We start from the raw sequence: 20203 nt of genomic DNA, 5'->3' as shown, positions 1-20203 counted from the left end.
GGGGTAGGGATTGAGTGTCCTGGGATAAGGGTTGAGTGTCCTGGGATAGGGGTTGAGTGTCCTGGGATAAGGGTTGAGTGTCCTGGGGTAGGGTTTGAGTGTCCTGGGATAAGGGTTGAGTGTCCTGGGATAAGGATTTAGTGTCCTGGGATAAGGGTTGAAGTGTCCTGGGATAAGGGTTGAAGTGTCCTGGGATAAGGGTTTAGTGTCCTGGGATAAGGGTTGAAATGTCCTGGGATAAGGGTTGAAGTGTCCTGGGATAAGGGTTGAAATGTCTTGGGATAAGGGTTGAAGTGTCCTGGTATAAGGGTTTAGTGTCCTGGGATAAGGGTTGAAATGTCCTGGGATAAGGGTTGAAGTGTCCTGGGATAAGGGTTGAAATGTCCTGGGATAATGGTTGAAGTGTCCTGGGATAAGGGTTGAAGTGTCCTGGGATAAGGGTTGAAATGTTCTGGGATAAGGGTTGAAGTGTCCTGGGATAAGGGTTGAAATGTCCTGGGATAAGGGTTGAAATGTCCTGGGATAAGGGTTGAGTGTCCTGGGGTAGGGCTTGAGTGTCCTGGGATAAGGGTTGAGTGTCCTGGGATAAGGGTTTAGTGTCCTGGGATAAGGGTTGAAGTGTCCTGGGATAAGGGTTGAAATGTCCTGGGATAAGGGTTTAGTGTCCTGGGATAAGGGTTGAAATGTCCTGGGATAAGGGTTTAGTGTCCTGGGATAAGGGTTGAAATGTCCTGGGATAAGGGTTGAAGTGTCCTGGGATAAGGGTTGAAATGTCCTGGGATAATGGTTGAAGTGTCCTGGGATAAGGGTTGAAATGTTCTGGGATAAGGGTTGAAGTGTCCTGGGATAAGGGTTGAAATGTCCTGGGATAAGGGTTGAAATGTTCTGGGATAAGGGTTGAAATGTCCTGGGATAAGGGTTGAAGTGTCCTGGGATAAGGGTTGAAGTGTCCTGGGATAAGGTTTGAAATGTCCTGGGATAGGGGTTGAAGTGTCCTGGGATAAGGGTTTAGTGTCCTGGGATAAGGGTTGAAGTGTCCTGGGATAAGGGTTGAAGTGTCCTGGGATAAGGTTTGAAATGTCCTGGGATAAGGGTTGAAATGTCCTGGGATAAGGAATACTTTTGGATTTATCGAGCCCCTTTGTCGAGCACCTGATTTTCGTTTTTGTTCAAGATAGGTTTAAGCGATTTAGATATGTTTTTAGGCTGTGATAGCTATTTTAAATGTCACAGTTTACGGGCCCTCAAGTGCCTAATGACTTTATTATTAATTTTCAAAATGACTTATGACTGTCTGTAAGTTGCTACGAAAAAAACGTTAAAAAAAAAAGACGATTTTGGAAGCGGCTTCTGTGCTTCGTCAAACTGCGTATGTTTTCCTGATTCCCCTATGCTTCGTCAAACTGCGTATGTTTTCCTGATTCCCCTATTGAAAGAATTTTTGATTGAGATGATTGAGAAAACCTACTTGTTGATTCAATCTCTCTGCTTCAAGGACCTTATTTGATTTTAATCTTTTGATCTGACAAAAGGGTCTCTTGAACCCTGAATGGAAAAAAAATTCTGTCTTTAGTGGTGTTTGACAGGAGAAAGTCTTAGTTACATCTTCATCATAAACCATGTTGTCTTAGTTACATCTTCATCATAAACCATGTTGTCTTAGTTACATCTTCGTCATAAACCATGTTGTCTTGGTTACATTTTCATCATAAACCATGTTGTCTTAGTTACATCTTCATCATAAACCATGTTGTCTTGGTTACATTTTCATCATAAACCATGTTGTCTTAGTTACATCTTCATCATAAACCATGTTGTCTTAGTTACATCTTCATCATAAACCATGTTGTCTTGGTTACATTTTCATCATAAACCATGTTGTCTTAGTTACATCTTCATCATAAACCATGTTGTCTTAGTTACATCTTCATCATAAACCATGTTGTCTTAGTTACATCTTCATCATAAACCATGTTGTCTTAGTTACATCTTCATCATAAACCATGTTGTCTTAGTTACATCTTCATCATAAACCATGTTGTCTTGGTTACATTTTCATCATAAACCATGTTGTCTTAGTTACATCTTCATCATAAACCATGTTGTCTTGGTTACATTTTCATCATAAACCATGTTGTCTTAGTTACATCTTCATCATAAACCATGTTGTCTTAGTTACATCTTCATCATAAACCATGTTGTCTTGGTTACATTTTCATCATAAACCATGTTGTCTTAGTTACATCTTCATCATAAACCATGTTGTCTTAGTTACATCTTCATCATAAACCATGTTGTCTTAGTTACATCTTCATCATAAACCATGTTGTCTTAGTTACATCTTCATCATAAACCATGTTGTCTTAGTTACATCTTCATCATAAACCATGTTGTCTTAGTTACATCTTCATCATAAACCATGTTGTCTTAGTTACATCTTCATCATAAACCATGTTGTCTTAGTTACATCTTCATCATAAACCATGTTGTCTTGGTTACATTTTCATCATAAACCATGTTGTCTTAGTTACATCTTCATCATAAACCATGTTGTCTTAGTTACATCTTCATCATAAACCATGTTGTCTTGGTTACATTTTCATCATAAACCATGTTGTTTTAGTTACATCTTCATCATAAACCATGTTGTCTTAGTTATATTTTCATCATAAACCATTGTGGTTGGACAGCAGGTTGTGAGTCATTGCGTGCATCGTGGTTGGACAGCAGGTCGTGAGTCATTGCGTGCATCGTGGTTGGACAGCAGGTCGTGAGTCATTGCGTGCATCGTGGTTGGACAGCAGGTTGTGAGTCATTGCGTGCATCGTGGTTGGACAGCAGGTTGTGAGTCATTGCGTGCATCGTGGTTGGACAGCAGGTCGTGAGTCATTGCGTGCATCGTGGTTGGACAGCAGGTCGTGAGTCATTGCGTGCATCGTGGTTGGACAGCAGGTCGTGAGTCATTGCGTGCATCGTGGTTGGACAGCAGGTCGTGAGTCATTGCGTGTATCGTGGTTGGACAGCAGGTCGTGAGTCATTGCGTGCATCGTGGTTGGACAGCAGGTCGTGAGTCATTGCGTGCATCGTGGTTGGACAGCAGGTCGTGAGTCATTGCGTGCATCGTGGTTGGACAGCAGGTTGTGAGTCATTGCGTGCATCGTGGTTGGACAGCAGGTCGTGAGTCATTGCGTGCATCGTGGTTGGACAGCAGGTCGTGAGTCATTGCGTGCATCGTGGTTGGACAGCAGGTCGTGAGTCATTGCGTGCATCGTGGTTGGACAGCAGGTCGTGAGTCATTGCGTGTATCGTGGTTGGACAGCAGGTCGTGAGTCATTGCGTGCATCGTGGTTGGACAGCAGGTCGTGAGTCATTGCGTGCATCGTGGTTGGACAGCAGGTCGTGAGTCATTGCGTGCATCGTGGTTGGACAGCAGGTCGTGAGTCATTGCGTGCATCGTGGTTGGACAGCAGGTCGTGAGTCATTGCGTGCATCGTGGTTGGACAGCAGGTCGTGAGTCATTGCGTGCATCGTGGTTGGACAGCAGGTCGTGAGTCATTGCGTGCATCGTGGTTGGACAGCAGGTCGTGAGTCATTGCGTGCATCGTGGTTGGACAGCAGGTCGTGAGTCATTGCGTGCATCGTGGTTGGACAGCAGGTTGTGAGTCATTGCGTGCATCGTGGTTGGACAGCAGGTTGTGAGTCATTGCGTGCATCGTGGTTGGACAGCAGGTCGTGAGTCATTGCGTGCATCGTGGTTGGACAGCAGGTCGTGAGTCATTGCGTGCATCGTGGTTGGACAGCAGGTCGTGAGTCATTGCGTGCATCGTGGTTGGACAGCAGGTTGTGAGTCATTGCGTGCATCGTGGTTGGACAGCAGGTTGTGAGTCATTGCGTGCATCGTGGTTGGACAGCAGGTTGTGAGTCAGTGCTAGAGTGTTATGGAAGGGATAGGGAGGTTTGAGTCAGTGCTAGGGTGTTATGGAAGGGATAGGGAGGTTTGAGTCAGTGCTAGGGTGTAATGGAAGGGATAGGGAGGTTTGAGTGTAATGGAAGGGATAGGGAGGTTTGAGTCCGTGCTAGGGTGTTGTGGTAAGGAGATGGAAGGGATAGGGAGGTTTGAGTCAGTGCTAGGGTGTTGTGGTAAGAAGATGGGAGGGATAGGGAGGTTTGAGTCCGTGCTAGGGTGTTGTGGTAAGGAGATGGAAGGGATAGGGAGGTTTGAGTCAGTGCTAGGGTGCTGTGGTAAGGAGATGGAAGGGATAGGGAGGTTTGAGTCAATGCTAGGGTGCTGTGGTAAGGAGATGGAAGGGATAGGGAGGTTTGAGTCCGTGCTAGGGTGTTATGGAAGGGATAGGGAGGTTTGAGTCAGTGCTAGGGTGTTGTGGTAAGGAGATGGAAGGGAAAGGGAGGTTTGAGTCCGTGCTATGGTGTTGTGGTAAGGAGCTGAAAGGGTTAGGGAGGTTTGAGTCAGTGCTAGGGTGTTGTGGTAAGGAGATGGAAGGGATAGGGAGGTTTGAGTCAGTGCTAGGGTGTTGTGGTAAGGAGATGGAAGGGTTAGGGAGGTTTGAGTCAGTGCTAGGGTGTTGTGGTAAGGAGATGGAAGGGTTAGGGAGGTTTGAGTCAGTGCTAGGGTGTTGTGGTAAGGAGATGGAAGGGTTAGGGAGGTTTGAGTCAGTGCTAGGGTGTTGTGGTAAGGAGATGGAAGGGAAAGGGAGGTTTGAGTCCGTGCTATGGTGTTGTGGTAAGGAGCTGAAAGGGTTAGGGAGGTTTGAGTCAGTGCTAGGGTGTTGTGGTAAGGAGATGGAAGGGATAGGGAGGTTTGAGTCAGTGCTAGGTTGTTGTGGTAAGGAGATGGAAGGGTTAGGGAGGTTTGAGTCAGTGCTAGGGTGTTGTGGTAAGGAGATGGAAGGGTTAGGGAGGTTTGAGTCAGTGCTAGGGTGTTGTGGTAAGGAGATGGAAGGGTTAGGGAGGTTTGAGTCAGTGCTAGGGTGTTGTGGTAAGGAGATGGAAGGGTTAGGGAGGTTTGAGTCAGTGCTATGGTGTTGTGGTAAGGAGATGAAAAGGAAAAGCTCTGCACATTCTGAATGAGGAATAATCAACGCAGGTGACGGAAAACTGAGACCCAAAATCTAACAGCCCCACAGTCTCTACGTCAACCCACTACTCCTTTCTCTGGTCAAGAGTAGTGCACTATATGGGGAATAGGGTGCCAGCCCTGGTCTAAAGTAGTGCACTATATAGGGAATAGGGTGCCAGCCCTGGTCTAAAGTAGTGCACTATATAGGGAATAGGGTGCCAGCCCTGGTCTAAAGTAGTGCACTATATAGGGAATAGGGTGCCAGCCCTGGTCTAAAGTAGTGCACTATATAGGGAATAGGGTGCCAGCCCTGGTCTAAAGTAGTGCACTATATAGGGAATAGGGTGCCAGCCCTGGTCTAAAGTAGTGCACTATATAGGGAATAGGGTGCCTTTTGGATGTAAATGTCTTGTATGTCTTGCCAAGAACTCTGCTGTAGCTATGGCAACAGCAGGGAGGTTTTTTCCAAATCTTATGTATAGTGTAAAGATTGACCCATGTTTGACCTACACTACAACCACCCTCATTCTAACACCTTCCTCCATCCTTCAATCCCTCCATCCCGTCTCCTCCCCCCGTACCCGACATTTTTTTTTTAAATAAGAAAATATATTAAAAAAATAAATAAATAACAGGAATGAGGTTATATACAGAGTTAATGTATCGGGGGCACAGGTTAGTCAAGGTCATTTTGGTAATATGTAAATGTAGATAAAGTGACTATAAAAAGACAGTAAACAGAGAGTAGCAGCAGCGTAAAACTGTGTGTGTGTGTGTGTGTGTGTGTGTGTGTGTGTGTGGGGGGTAGCCATTTGATTAGCTGTTCAGGATTCTTATGTCTTGTGGCGTTGGTATAGAAACTGTTAAGAAGCATTTTGGACCTAGACTTGGTGCTCCGGTACCGCTTGCCATATGGTAGCAAGGTGACTGGAGTCTTAGACAATTTTTAGGGCCTTCCTCTGACACCGCCTGGTGTAGAGGTCCTGGATGACAGGGAGCTTGACCCCAGTGCTGTACTGGGCCGTACGCACTACCTTCTGTAGTGCCTGGCGGTCGGAGTCCGAGCAGTTGCAATTACCAGGTGGTGATGCAACCTGTTAGGATGCTCTCGATGGTGCAGCTGTACAACTTTTTGAGGATCTAGGGACCCATGCCCAATCTTTTCAGTCTCATGAGGGGGAAAAAGGTGTTGTCGTGCATTCTTCACAACTGTCTTGGTGTGTTTGTACCATGGCTGTGATAGTTTGTTGGTGATGTGGACACCAAGGAACTTGAAGCTCTCAACCTGCTCCACAACAGCACCGTCAGTGAGAATGGGAGTTTGCTCGGTCCTCCAAGGGACAGGCTCCTCAACCTGTTGCTATGGATACCGACTTGCCTAAATTCCCGAGAACAACTCCTGCCCAGGTCCATCAAATAATGCAAGCTACACTGATCTTTCTAAGTAGAAGAAACTGTGACTTTGAAAAAAAGCTTGTCCGAATATATTCATTTGTTTATGCTTGAATGAATTAGATTTGATATACTTTTGTCTGTCTCACAGTACATAGCCTCTTATCTCTGCTCTGTCTTTTTCCACTGGGGCACAAGCCTAGTCAATAAGGATCTCTGGGTGGTTCCAAATGTCACCCTAATCCCTATCTAGTGCACTACTATTGACCAGGACCCAGTTGGGAATCATTTGGGATACAGTCTCTGAAATGGCAATAAGAGGTTGTGGGTTTATAATATGGTAATGTCGTTTATTGTTTCTGATAATTTCCTCTCTGGGCTGATGGTTTATAGTGTTCTTTGCTTATTGGCTCTTCACTGCTGTACACACGCACGCACGCACGCACGCACACACACACACACACACACACACACACACACACACACACACACACACACACACACACACACACACACACACACACACACACACACAGACACTGTGGCGTTTCAGAAAGAGCGAGCAGTATTGGCTGTTGTCACTAAGGTAACAGAGCCCTATTCATCTTACAGTATTGGTTTCCTTGTGGGCAGAGAGAGTGGTGGTTATTGGCCGCATTTCTCTTCTGTGCCTCTGTTCTGTTTTCTCTCTCTCTGCTCTCTCTCTCTGCTCTCTCTCTCTGCTCTCACTCTCTGCTCTTTCTCTATTTCTCTCTCTGCTCTCTCTCTGCTCTTTCTCTATTTATCTCTCTCTGCTCTCTCTCTGCTCTCTCTCTGCGCTCTCTCTCTACTCTCTCTCTCTGCTGTCTCTCTCTGCTCTCTCTCTCTCTCTCTGTTCTCTCTGCTCTCTCTCTCTCTCTCTCTGTTTTCTCTGCTCTCTCTGCTCTCTCTCTCTCTCTCTGTTCTCTCTTTCTCTCTGTTCTCTCTGCTCTCTCTCTCTCTCTCTCTTTCTGTTCTCTCTGCTCTCTCTGCTCTCTCTGCTCTCTCTCTCTCTCTCTCTGCTCTCTCTCTCTCTCTGCTCTCTCTCTCTACCCACGTGCATGTGTGTGTGTGTGTGTGTGTGTGGTCTTCTCTCTGTATCGACTATATCGTAGTGCTGAGTGGGTTTTAATAAACAGCTCCTCCCCGTCTCCACGGATATAAAAAGCATACCATCAACAATCAATCACTGTTGACGACCAGGCGCGTCCCGGCGGTGTCGTTACATCACAATGGCGCCAGTTAGACGAGGGCTAACCGTTGATCATCTGCTTTTATCAGCTAAGCTGCGACTCGGAGTAAGAGCCTGCATCCCAAATGGTCCATTATACAGAACACTACATTTTAATTGACCAGGGCCCATAGATCTCTGGTTAAAGGTAGTGGACTATGTAGGGAATAGGATGCTGTTTAGGAGGTGGTCGGTTGGAGTGGTGGATCACCATGGCAGATCAACGCCATGGTTGGAAAACTGCAAGGGACTTCCACTGGTTCTGAATCTCTAAGGACGGCTGTGTGTATTGAACATCTCTCATGTCACACTGTTGGTCAGATGGAGGTGTGTTGGGGTAATGGGTTGTTAGTCTATTGATCAGATGGAGGTGTGTTGGGGTAATGGGTTGTTAGTCTATTGATCAGATGGAGGTGTGTTGGGGTAATGGGGTGTTAGACTGTTGATCAGATGGAGGTGTGTTGGGGTAATGTTGTGTTAGACTGTTGATCAGATGGAGGTGTGTTGGGGTAATGGGTTGTTAGTCTATTGATCAGATGGTGTGTTGGGGTAATGGGGTGTTAGACTGTTGATCAGATGGAGGTGTGTTGGGGTAATGTTGTGTTAGACTGTTGATCAGATGGAGGTGTGTTGGGGTAATGTGGTGTTAGACTGTTGATCAGATGGAGGTGTGTTGGGGTAATGTGGTGTTAGACTATCGATCAGATGGAGGTGTGTTGGGGTAATGTGGTGTTAGACTGTTGATCAGATGGAGGTGTGTTAGGGTAATGGGTTGTTAGTCTATTGATCAGATGGAGGTGTGTTGGGGTAATGGGGTGTTAGACTGTTGATCAGATGGAGGTGTGTTGGGGTAATGTGGTGTTAGACTATCGATCAGATGGAGGTGTGTTGGGGTAATGTTGTGTTAGACTGTTGATCAGATGGAGGTGTGTTGGGGTAATGGGTTGTTAGTCTATTGATCAGATGGAGGTGTGTTGGGGTAATGGGTTGTTAGTCTATTGATCAGATGGAGGTGTGTTGGGGTAATGGGGTGTTAGACTGTTGATCAGATGGAGGTGTGTTGGGGTAATGTTGTGTTAGACTGTTGATCAGATGGAGGTGTGTTGGGGTAATGGGTTGTTAGTCTATTGATCAGATGGTGTGTTGGGGTAATGGGGTGTTAGACTGTTGATCAGATGGAGGTGTGTTGGGGTAATGGGTTGTTAGTCTATTGATCAGATGGAGGTGTGTTGGGGTAATGGGGTGTTAGACTGTTGATCAGATGGAGGTGTGTTGGGGTAATGGGTTGTTAAGTCTATTGATCAGATGGTGTGTTGGGGTAATGGGGTGTTAGACTGTTGATCAGATGGAGGTGTGTTGGGGTAATGTTGTGTTAGACTGTTGATCAGATGGAGGTGTGTTGGAGTAATGTGGTGTTAGACTGTTGATCAGATGGAGGTGTGTTGGGGTAATGTGGTGTTAGTCTATTGATCAGATGGAGGTGTGTTGGGGTAATGGGTTGTTAGTCTATTGATCAGATGGAGGTGTGTTGGGGTAATGGGGTGTTAGACTGTTGATCAGATGGAGGTGTGTTGGGGTAATGTTGTGTTAGACTGTTGATCAGATGGAGGTGTGTTGGGGTAATGGGTTGTTAGTCTATTGATCAGATGGTGTGTTGGGGTAATGGGGTGTTAGACTGTTGATCAGATGGAGGTGTGTTGGGGTAATGTTGTGTTAGACTGTTGATCAGATGGAGGTGTGTTGGGGTAATGTGGTGTTAGACTGTTGATCAGATGGAGGTGTGTTGGGGTAATGTGGTGTTAGACTATCGATCAGATGGAGGTGTGTTGGGGTAATGTGGTGTTAGACTGTTGATCAGATGGAGGTGTGTTGGGGTAATGTGGTGTTAGACTATCGATCAGATGGAGGTGTGTTGGGGTAATGTTGTGTTAGACTGTTGATCAGATGGAGGTGTGTTGGGGTAATGGGTTGTTAGTCTATTGATCAGATGGAGGTGTGTTGGGGTAATGGGTTGTTAGTCTATTGATCAGATGGAGGTGTGTTGGGGTAATGGGGTGTTAGACTGTTGATCAGATGGAGGTGTGTTGGGGTAATGTTGTGTTAGACTGTTGATCAGATGGAGGTGTGTTGGGGTAATGTGGTGTTAGACTGTTGATCAGATGGAGGTGTGTTGGGGTAATGTGGTGTTAGACTATCGATCAGATGGAGGTGTGTTGGGGTAATGTGGTGTTAGACTGTTGATCAGATGGAGGTGTGTTAGGGTAATGGGTTGTTAGTCTATTGATCAGATGGAGGTGTGTTGGGGTAATGGGGTGTTAGACTGTTGATCAGATGGAGGTGTGTTGGGGTAATGTGGTGTTAGACTATCGATCAGATGGAGGTGTGTTGGGGTAATGTTGTGTTAGACTGTTGATCAGATGGAGGTGTGTTGGGGTAATGTGGTGTTAGTCTATTGATCAGATGGAGGTGTGTTGGGGTAATGGGTTGTTAGTCTATTGATCAGATGGAGGTGTGTTGGGGTAATGTGGTGTTAGACTATCGATCAGATGGAGGTGTGTTGGGGTAATGTTGTGTTAGACTGTTGATCAGATGGAGGTGTGTTGGGGTAATGTTGTGTTAGACTGTTGATCAGATGGAGATGTGTTGGGGTAATGTTGTGTTAGACTGTTGCTCAGATGGAGGTGTGTAATGTGACGTTAGACTGTTGGTCAGATGGAGGTGTGTTGGGGTAATGTTGTGTTAGACTGTTGATCAGATGGAGGTGTGTTGGGGTAATGTTGTGTTAGACTGTTGATCAGATGGAGGTGTGTTGGGGTAATGTTGTGTTAGACTGTTGATCAGATGGAGGTGTGTTGGGGTAATGGGTTGTTAGTCTATTGATCAGATGGAGGTGTGTTGGGGTAATGTTGTGTTAGACTGTTGATCAGATGGAGGTGTGTTGGGGTAATGTTGTGTTAGACTGTTGATCAGATGGAGGTGTGTTGGGGTAATGGGTTGTTAGTCTATTGATCAGATGGAGGTGTGTTGGGGTAATGTTGTGTTAGTCTATTGATCAGATGGAGGTGTGTTGGGGTAATGGGTTGTTAGTCTATTGATCAGATGGAGGTGTGTTGGGGTAATGTTGTGTTAGACTGTTGATCAGATGGAGGTGTGTTGGGGTAATGGGTTGTTAGTCTATTGATCAGATGGAGGTGTGTTGGGGTAATGTTGTGTTAGACTGTTGATCAGATGGAGGTTTGTTGGGGTAATGGGGTGTTAGACTGTTGATCAGATGGAGGTGTGTTGGGGTAATGTTGTGTTAGACTGTTGATCAGATGGAGGTGTGTTGGGGTAATGGGGTGTTAGACTGTTGATCAGATGGAGGTGTGTTGGGGTAATGTGGTGTTAGACTGTTGGTCAGATGGAGGTGTGTAATGTGGTGTTAGACTGTTGATCAGATGGAGGTGTGTTGGGGTAATGTGGTGTTAGACTGTTGATCAGATGGAGGTGTGTAATGTGATGTTAGACTGTTGATCAGATGGAGATGGGTAATGTGACGTTAGACTGTTGGTCAGATGGAGGTGTGTAATGTGGTGTTAGACTGTTGATCAGATGGAGGTGTGTTGGGGTAATGTGGTGTTAGACTGTTGGTCAGATGGAGGTGTGTAATGTGGTGTTAGACTGTTGATCAGATGGAGGTGTGTTGGGGTAATGTGACGTTACACTGTTAAAAGATAAATACTACATAACAGATATCTCACTTCGTCCTCAACAGTAGAGCAGTTGATTACATATATTAGTATTTTTAATGTAGACAGTAGAGTTTGTTAATGCATTTCTTTTCACTGTGATTCGTAACGTGTATCAGGGAGTAGACCCGTCCCTCTGAGGTACGTTTAGAAACATGCCGATGCTGCCACTACATGGCTCAGGGAAGAAGTGTCGACCAAAATAACATTTACCCACACTGCACTGCTTATCGTCCAGGCAGATATTAGTCAAATGCAGAGATGAGACAAATTTTCTTTGAAAACTGGTCACGAGAGGTTTGCTTACTGCATGTTGTGAGACAACCAAGGAAATCAGTATGGTGTGAGACAACCAGGAAATCAGTATGGTGTGAGACAACCAATGAAATCAGTGTGGTGTGAGACAACCAGGAAATCAGTATGGTGTGAGAAAACCAGGAAATCAGTATGTTGTGAGACAACCAGGAAATCAGTATGTTGTGAGACAACCAGGAAATCAGTATGTTGTGAGACAACCAGGAAATCAGTATGTTGTGAGACAACCAGGGAAATCAGTATGGTGTGAGACAACCAGGGAAATCAGTATGGTGTGAGACAACCAGGAAAATCAGTATGGTGTGAGACAACCAGGAAATCAGTATGGTGTGAGACAACCAGGAAATCAGTATGGTGTGAGACAACCAGGAAATCAGTATGGTGTGAGACAAGCAGGAAATCAGTATGGTGTGAGACAACCAGGAAATCAGCATGGTGTGCCTGTTTTCAGGAAAGCTTTTAATAGTCAGGAAGGAATGTTCTACAGATTTAGTAAGCTACTATATTTTTTGTCACATTTTGGAACTAAAGTGCCAACCTTTGCCCTATTCTCTGAAGTCTAGGAGGATATAGGCTGTGTATAGTAGGTGGAAGTAACACAGAGGGGATTTAAGTAGGTACAATAACATTACATATGAGCCCTTAATAAAGGGGCAATGTCCTCTCCTCTCCTCTCCTCTCCTCTCCGGCCTCTAACAGTCAGTGGATGTTGTTTCAGACTCTGCTTCTCCACAGTGCCACCCTGTGGCCGTTTGTATCTGTAGGTGCTGGAAAAGTCCACTCTCGAGCCATCCCACCTTTCGCTCCAGAGGAGAAAAGGAAGTTAATGCGTTCGTGGCAGGGCAAGTCCCTCCAGCATAAAGCGAGTGCTCTTAGGTCATCCAGTACCACTTGTCTGCCATAATGTACCTGCCCCCAGCCCCATGTGGGGGGTGAAGGGGAATCCTCCACATCGTTCGTGGCTCGTTGTGGACCCTGACCAGGTATCAGTAGTGGTCAGAGCATCTGACCAACAAACCTTCACCTTCACTATGATACTGGGGGAGGGGGAGAGGTGCATGTGTCTCTCACATTGGTGGACAGGAGATGGGTAGGGGGAGGAGGAGGGCAATAGTCTGACAGCGTAATAGTATACACTTCCTCCTCACACAGAGTCATAGTCAACACTTCCTCCTCACACAGAGTCATAGTCAACACTTCCTCCTCACACAGAGTCAGTCTAGACTTCCTCCCCACACAGTCTACACTTCCTCCCCACACAGAGTCAGTCTACACTTCCTCCTCACACAGAGTCATAGTCATCACTTCCTCCCCACACAGAGTCATAGTCTACACTTCCTCCTCACACAGAGTCATAGTCAACACTTCCTCCTCACACAGAGTCATAGTCAACACTTCCTCCTCACACAGAGTCATAGTCAACACTTCCTCCTCACACAGAGTCAGTCTAGACTTCCTCCCCACACAGTCTACACTTCCTCCCCACACAGAGTCAGTCTACACTTCCTCCTCACACAGAGTCATAGTCATCACTTCCTCCCCACACAGAGTCATAGTCTACACTTCCACCTCACACAGAGTCAGTCTAGACTTCCTCCCCACACAGTCATCACTTCCTCCCCACACAGTCAGTCTACACTTCCTCCTCACACAGAGTCATAGTCATCACTTCCTCCCCACACAGAGTCATAGTCTACACTTCCTCCCCACACAGAGTCATAGTCTACACTTCCTCCACGCGCAGTCACAGTCTACACTTCCTCCCCACACAGAGTCATAGTCTACACTTCCTCCACACACAGAGTCATAGTCATCACTTCCTCCCCACACAGAGTCATAGTCTACACTTCCTCCCCACACAGAGTCATGGTCTACACTTCCTCCACACACAGAGTCATAGTCTACACTTCCTCCCCACACAGAGTCATAGTCTACACTTCCTCCCCACACAGAGTCATAGTCTACACTTCCTCCACACACAGAGTCATAGTCTACACTTCCTCCCCACACAGAGTCCTAGTCTACACTTCCTCCCCACACAGAGTCATAGTCTACGCTTCCTCCCCACACAGAGTCAGTCTACACCTCCTCCCCACACAGAGTCATAGTCTACACTTCCTCCACACACAGAGTCATAGTCTACACTTCCTCCCCACACAGAGTCCTAGTCAACACTTCCTCCTCACACAGAGTCATAGTCAACACTTCCTCCTCACACAGAGTCAGTCTAGACTTCCTCCCCACACAGTCTACACTTCCTCCCCACACAGAGTCAGTCTACACTTCCTCCTCACACAGAGTCATAGTCATCACTTCCTCCCCACACAGAGTCATAGTCTACACTTCCTCCTCACACAGAGTCATAGTCAACACTTCCTCCTCACACAGAGTCATAGTCAACACTTCCTCCTCACACAGAGTCATAGTCAACACTTCCTCCTCACACAGAGTCAGTCTAGACTTCCTCCCCACACAGTCTACACTTCCTCCCCACACAGAGTCAGTCTACACTTCCTCCTCACACAGAGTCATAGTCATCACTTCCTCCCCACACAGAGTCATAGTCTACACTTCCACCTCACACAGAGTCAGTCTAGACTTCCTCCCCACACAGTCATCACTTCCTCCCCACACAGTCAGTCTACGCTTCCTCCTCACACAGAGTCATAGTCATCACTTCCTCCCCACACAGAGTCATAGTCTACACTTCCTCCCCACACAGAGTCATAGTCTACACTTCCTCCACGCGCAGTCACAGTCTACACTTCCTCCCCACACAGAGTCATAGTCTACACTTCCTCCACACACAGAGTCATAGTCTACACTTCCTCCCCACACAGAGTCATAGTCTGCACTTCCTCCCCACACAGAGTCCTAGTCTACACTTCCTCCACACACAGAGTCATAGTCTACACTTCCTCCCCACACAGAGTCCTAGTCTACACTTCCTCCCCACACAGAGTCATAGTCTACACTTCATCCACACACAGAGTCATAGTCTACACTTCCTCCCCACACAGAGTCATAGTCTACACTTCCTCCCCACACAGAGTCATAGTCTACACTTCCTCCCCACACAGAGTCATAGTCATCACTTCCTCCCCACACAGAGTCATAGTCTACACTTCCTCCCCACACAGAGTCATGGTCTACACTTCCTCCACACACAGAGTCATAGTCTACACTTCCTCCCCACACAGAGTCATAGTCTACACTTCCTCCCCACACAGAGTCCTAGTCTACACTTCCTCCCCACACAGAGTCATAGTCTACGCTTCCTCCCCACACAGAGTCAGTCTACACCTCCTCCCCACACAGAGTCATAGTCTACACTTCCTCCACACACAGAGTCATAGTCTACACTTCCTCCCCACACAGAGTCCTAGTCTACACTTCCTCCCCACACAGAGTCCTAGTCAACACTTCCTCCCCACACAGAGTCATAGTCTACACTTCCTCCCCACACAGAGTCATAGTCTACGCTTCCTCCCCACACAGAGTCAGTCTACACTTCCTCCCCACACAGAGTCATAGTCTACACTTCCTCCACACACAGAGTCATAGTCTACACTTCCTCCCCACACAGAGTCCTAGTCTACACTTCCTCCCCACACAGAGTCCTAGTCAACACTTCCTCCCCACACAGAGTCATAGTCTACACTTCCTCCCCACACAGAGTAATAGTCTACGCTTCCTCCCCACACAGAGTCAGTCTACACTTCCTCCCCACACAGAGTCATAGTCATCACTTCCTCCCCACACAGAGTCATAGTCTACACTTCCTCCCCACACAGAGTCAGTCTACACTTCCTCCCCTTACTGAGTCATAGTCATCACTTCCTCCCCACACAGAGTCATAGTCATCACTTCCTCCCCACACAGAGTCAGTCTACACTTCCTCCCCATACTGAGTCATAGTCTACATTAACCAGGGTCAGTAGTGACGCCTCTAGCACTGAGTGCCTTAGACCACTGCGCTGTTCGGGAGCCCCTGGTCGATGGCCTGTGGCTGCAATCTCCACCGTAGTGATGTGTGTTTCCGTCACCGTCAACAGACCTGTCAGCACCAAGGGTGTCATGTGTTGATGACTGAGTAGTCACCGTCTCAATGCCACGTTATGTAGAGACCCCATTGGTTTCTCTGTAGGGCGTTCGACTCTCGCTCTCTCTCTCGCTCTCTCTCTGTCTCTCTCTCTCTCTCTCTCTCTGTCTCTCTCTCTGTCTCTCTATCCCTCTCTCTCTCTCTCTCTACTCTCTCTCTGTCTCTCTACTCTCTCTCTCTCTGTCTCTGTCTCGCTACTCTCTATGTCTCTCTCGCAGTCTCTCTACTCTCTCTGTCTATCTCTCTCTTTCTCTCTCTCTCTGTCTCTCTCTCTCTTTCTCTCCCTCTCTCTGTCTCTGTCTCTCTACTCTCTCTATGTCTCTGTCTCTGTCTCGCTACTCTCTCTGTCTCTCTACTCTCTCTGTCTCTCTACTCTCTCTATGTCTCTGTCTCTCTACTCTCTCTGTCTCTCTCTCTCTCTCTGTCTCTGTCTCTGTCTCTCTACTCTCTCTATGTCTCTGTCTCTCTCTCTACTCTCTCTGTCTCTCTACTCTCTCTGTCTCTCTACTCTCTCTATGTCTCTGTCTCTGTCTCTCTACTCTATCTGTCTCTCTACTCTCTCTGTCTCTCTCTCTCTCTACTCTCTCACTCCCTGTCTCTGTCTCTCTACTCTCTCTGTCTCTCTACTCTCTCTGTCTCTCTACTCTCTCTGTCTCTCTCTCTCTCTACTCTCTCACTCTCTGTCTCTGTCTCTCTACTCTCTCTGTCTCTCTCTCTCTCTACTCTCTCACTCTCTGTCTCTCTCTCTCTCTGTCTCTCTACTCTCGCTGTCTCTCTCTCTCTCTGGCTCCGATGTGGTAGAGCATTTGGAATATTGTGGATGTAATGTAAATGCCTTATAAATCTTGCATCGATTAGGACACGGTTAATCTGACAACATGTTAAATGCCTCTGGTTTAATAACAGTATGCCAGAGACGCAGGGCTGCATCGTGTTCATTTTACACGGCTTATTTCTCCGGAGAACCATCAGGACACCACGCCTGTTTGAAGTGCAACGTTGATTACGGTCTGGGTGGAATCAATGGCTTTGGTGTTAGTTTCACTATAACAGCCTGAGAGGGGACTGCCGTTCCATAAACAACAAACCCAAGGAAAGAGACAAGTCATTATCAGATTTAGCAAAATAGACAAAAAAAAGGGGGTAATATACACTGAATATATCAAAACATCTCATATGAATATACTGTATTTTATACCATCTACTGCATCTTGCCCATGCCGCTCGGCCATCACTCATCCATATATTTATATGTACATATTCTCATTCACCCCTTTAGACTTGTGTGTATTAGGTAGTTGTTGTGAATTTGTTAGATATTACTGCACGGCCGGAAATAGAAGCACAAGCATTTCGCTACACTTGCATTAACATCTGCTAACCACCTGTATGTGACCAATAACATCTGCTAACCGTGTGTATGTGACCAATAACATCTGCTAACCATGTGTATGTGACCAATAACATCTGCTAACCATGTGTATGTGATCAATAACATCTGCTAACCATGTGACCAATAACATCTGCTAACCATGTGACCAATAACATCTGCTAACCATGTGACCAATAACATCTGCTAACCATGTGACCATTAACATCTGCTAACCATGTGTATGTGACCAATAACATCTGCTAACCATGTGACCATTAACATCTGCTAACCATGTGACCAATAACATCTGCTAACCATGTGACCAATAACATCTGCTAACCATGTGTATGTGACCAATAACATCTGCTAACCATGTGACCAATAACATCTGCTAACCATGTGCATGTGATCAATAACATCTGCTTACCATGTGACCAATAACATCTACTAACCATGTGTATGTGACCAATAACAACTACTAACCATGTGACCAATAACATCTGCTAACCATGTGACCATTAACATCTGCTAACCATGTGTATGTGACCAATAACATCTGCTAACCATGTGACCAATAACATCTGCTAACCATGTGACCAATAACATCTGCTAACCATGTGTATGTGACCAATAACATCTGCTAACCATGTGTATGTGACCAATAACATCTGCTAACCATGTGACCAATAACATCTGCAACCATGTGTATGTGATCAATAGCATATGCCAACCATGTGACCAATAACATCTACTAACCATGTGTATGTGACCAATAACAACTACTAACCATGTGACCAATAACATCTGCTAACCATGTGACCATTAACATCTGCTAACCATGTGTATGTGACCAATAACATCTGCTAACCATGTGACCAATAACATCTGCTAACCATGTGACCAATAACATCTGCTAACCATGTGACCAATAACATCTGCTAACCATGTGACCAATAACATCTGCTAACCATGTGTATGTGACCAATAACATCTGCTAACTATGTGTATGTGACCAATAACATCTGCTAACTATGTGTATGTGACCAATAACATCTGCTAACCATGTGACCAATAACATCTGTTAACCATGTGCATGTGATCAATAACATCTGTTAACCATGTGACCAATAACATCTACTAACCATGTGTATGTGACCAATAACAACTACTAACCATGTGACCAATAACATCTGCTAACCATGTGACCATTAACATCTGCTAACCATGTGTATGTGACCAATAACATCTGCTAACCATGTGACCAATAACATCTGCTAACCATGTGACCAATAACATCTGCTAACCATGTGTATGTGACCAATAACATCTGCTAACCATGTGTATGTGACCAATAACAACTACTAACCATGTGACCAATAACATCTGCTAACCATGTGACCAAACATCTGCTAACCATGTGACTGCTAACCATGTGACCATTAACATCTGCTAACCATGTGATCAATAACATCTGCTAACCATGTGACCAATAACATCTGCTAACCATGTGACCAATAACATCTGCTAACCATGTGTATGTGACCAATAACATCTGCTAACCATGTTTATGTGACCAATAACATCTGCTGACCAAGTGACCAATAACATCTGCTAACCATGTGACCAATAACATCTGCTAACCATGTGTATGTGACCAATAACATCTGCTAACAATGTGACCAATAACATCTACTAACCATGTGACCAATAACATCTGCTAACCATGTGACCAATAACATCTACTAACCATGTGACCAATAACAACTACTAACCATGTGACCAATAACATCTACTAACCATGTGACCAATGACATCTACTAACCATGTGACCAATAACAACTACTAACCATGTGACCAATAACATCTACTAACCATGTGACCAATAACATCTACTAACCATGTGACCAATAACAACTACTAACCATGTGACCAATAACATCTACTAACCATGTGACCAATAACAACTACTAACCATGTGACCAATAACATCTGCTAACCATGTGACCAATAACATCTACTAACCATGTGACCAATAACATCTACTAACCATGTGACCAATAACATATGCTAACCATGTGTATGTGACCAATAAAATTAGATTTGAACATTATGAACACCTTCCTAATAATGAGTTGCACCCCACCCGCCCTCAGAACATCCTTAATTCATCGGGACATGGACTCTACATGGAGTTGAAAGCGTTCCACGGGCTTTCTGGTCCATGTCGCCTCCGATGCTTCCCACAGTTGTGTCAAGTTGGCTGGATGTCCTTTAGGTGGTGGACCATTCTTCATACACACGGGAAACTGTTGATAGTGAAAAACCCAGCAGGGTTGCAGTTCTTGACACAAACAGTGGACAGGAGAGGAGACAACAGTGGACAGGAGAGGAGACAACAGTGGAATGGAGACAACAGTGGAGAGGAGACTAGAGGAGACAACAGAGGACAGGAGACTAGAGGAGACAACAGAGGAGAGGAGACTAGAGGAGACAACAGAGGACAGGAGACTAGAGGAGACAACAGAGGAGAGGAGACTAGAGGAGACAACAGAGGACAGGAGACTAGAGGAGACAACAGAGGAGAGGAGACTAGAGGAGACAACAGAGGAGAGGAGAGGAGACAACAGAGGACAGGAGAGGAGACAACAGTGGACAGGAGAAGAGACAACAGAGGACAGGAGAGGAGACAGCAGTGGACAGGAGACAACAGAGGACAGGAGACTAGAGGAGACAACAGAGGAGAGGAGACTAGAGGAGACAACAGAGGACAGGAGAGGAGACAACAGTGGACAGGAGACAACAGTTGAGACAACAGAGGACAGGAGACTAGAGGAGACAACAGAGGACAGGAGACTAGAGGAGACAACAGATGACAGGAGACTAGAGGAGACAACAGTGGAGAGGAGACTAGAGGAGACAACAGAGGAGAGGAGACTAGAGGAGACAACAGAGGAGAGGAGAGAAGACA

This window comes from Oncorhynchus clarkii, unplaced genomic scaffold, assembly GCF_045791955.1.
Source record: "Oncorhynchus clarkii lewisi isolate Uvic-CL-2024 unplaced genomic scaffold, UVic_Ocla_1.0 unplaced_contig_12131_pilon_pilon, whole genome shotgun sequence".
Classification (NCBI taxonomy): Eukaryota; Metazoa; Chordata; class Actinopteri; order Salmoniformes; family Salmonidae; genus Oncorhynchus; species Oncorhynchus clarkii.
The sequence above is the reverse complement of the archived record's forward strand: the minus strand, read 5'-3'. Positions refer to the sequence as shown.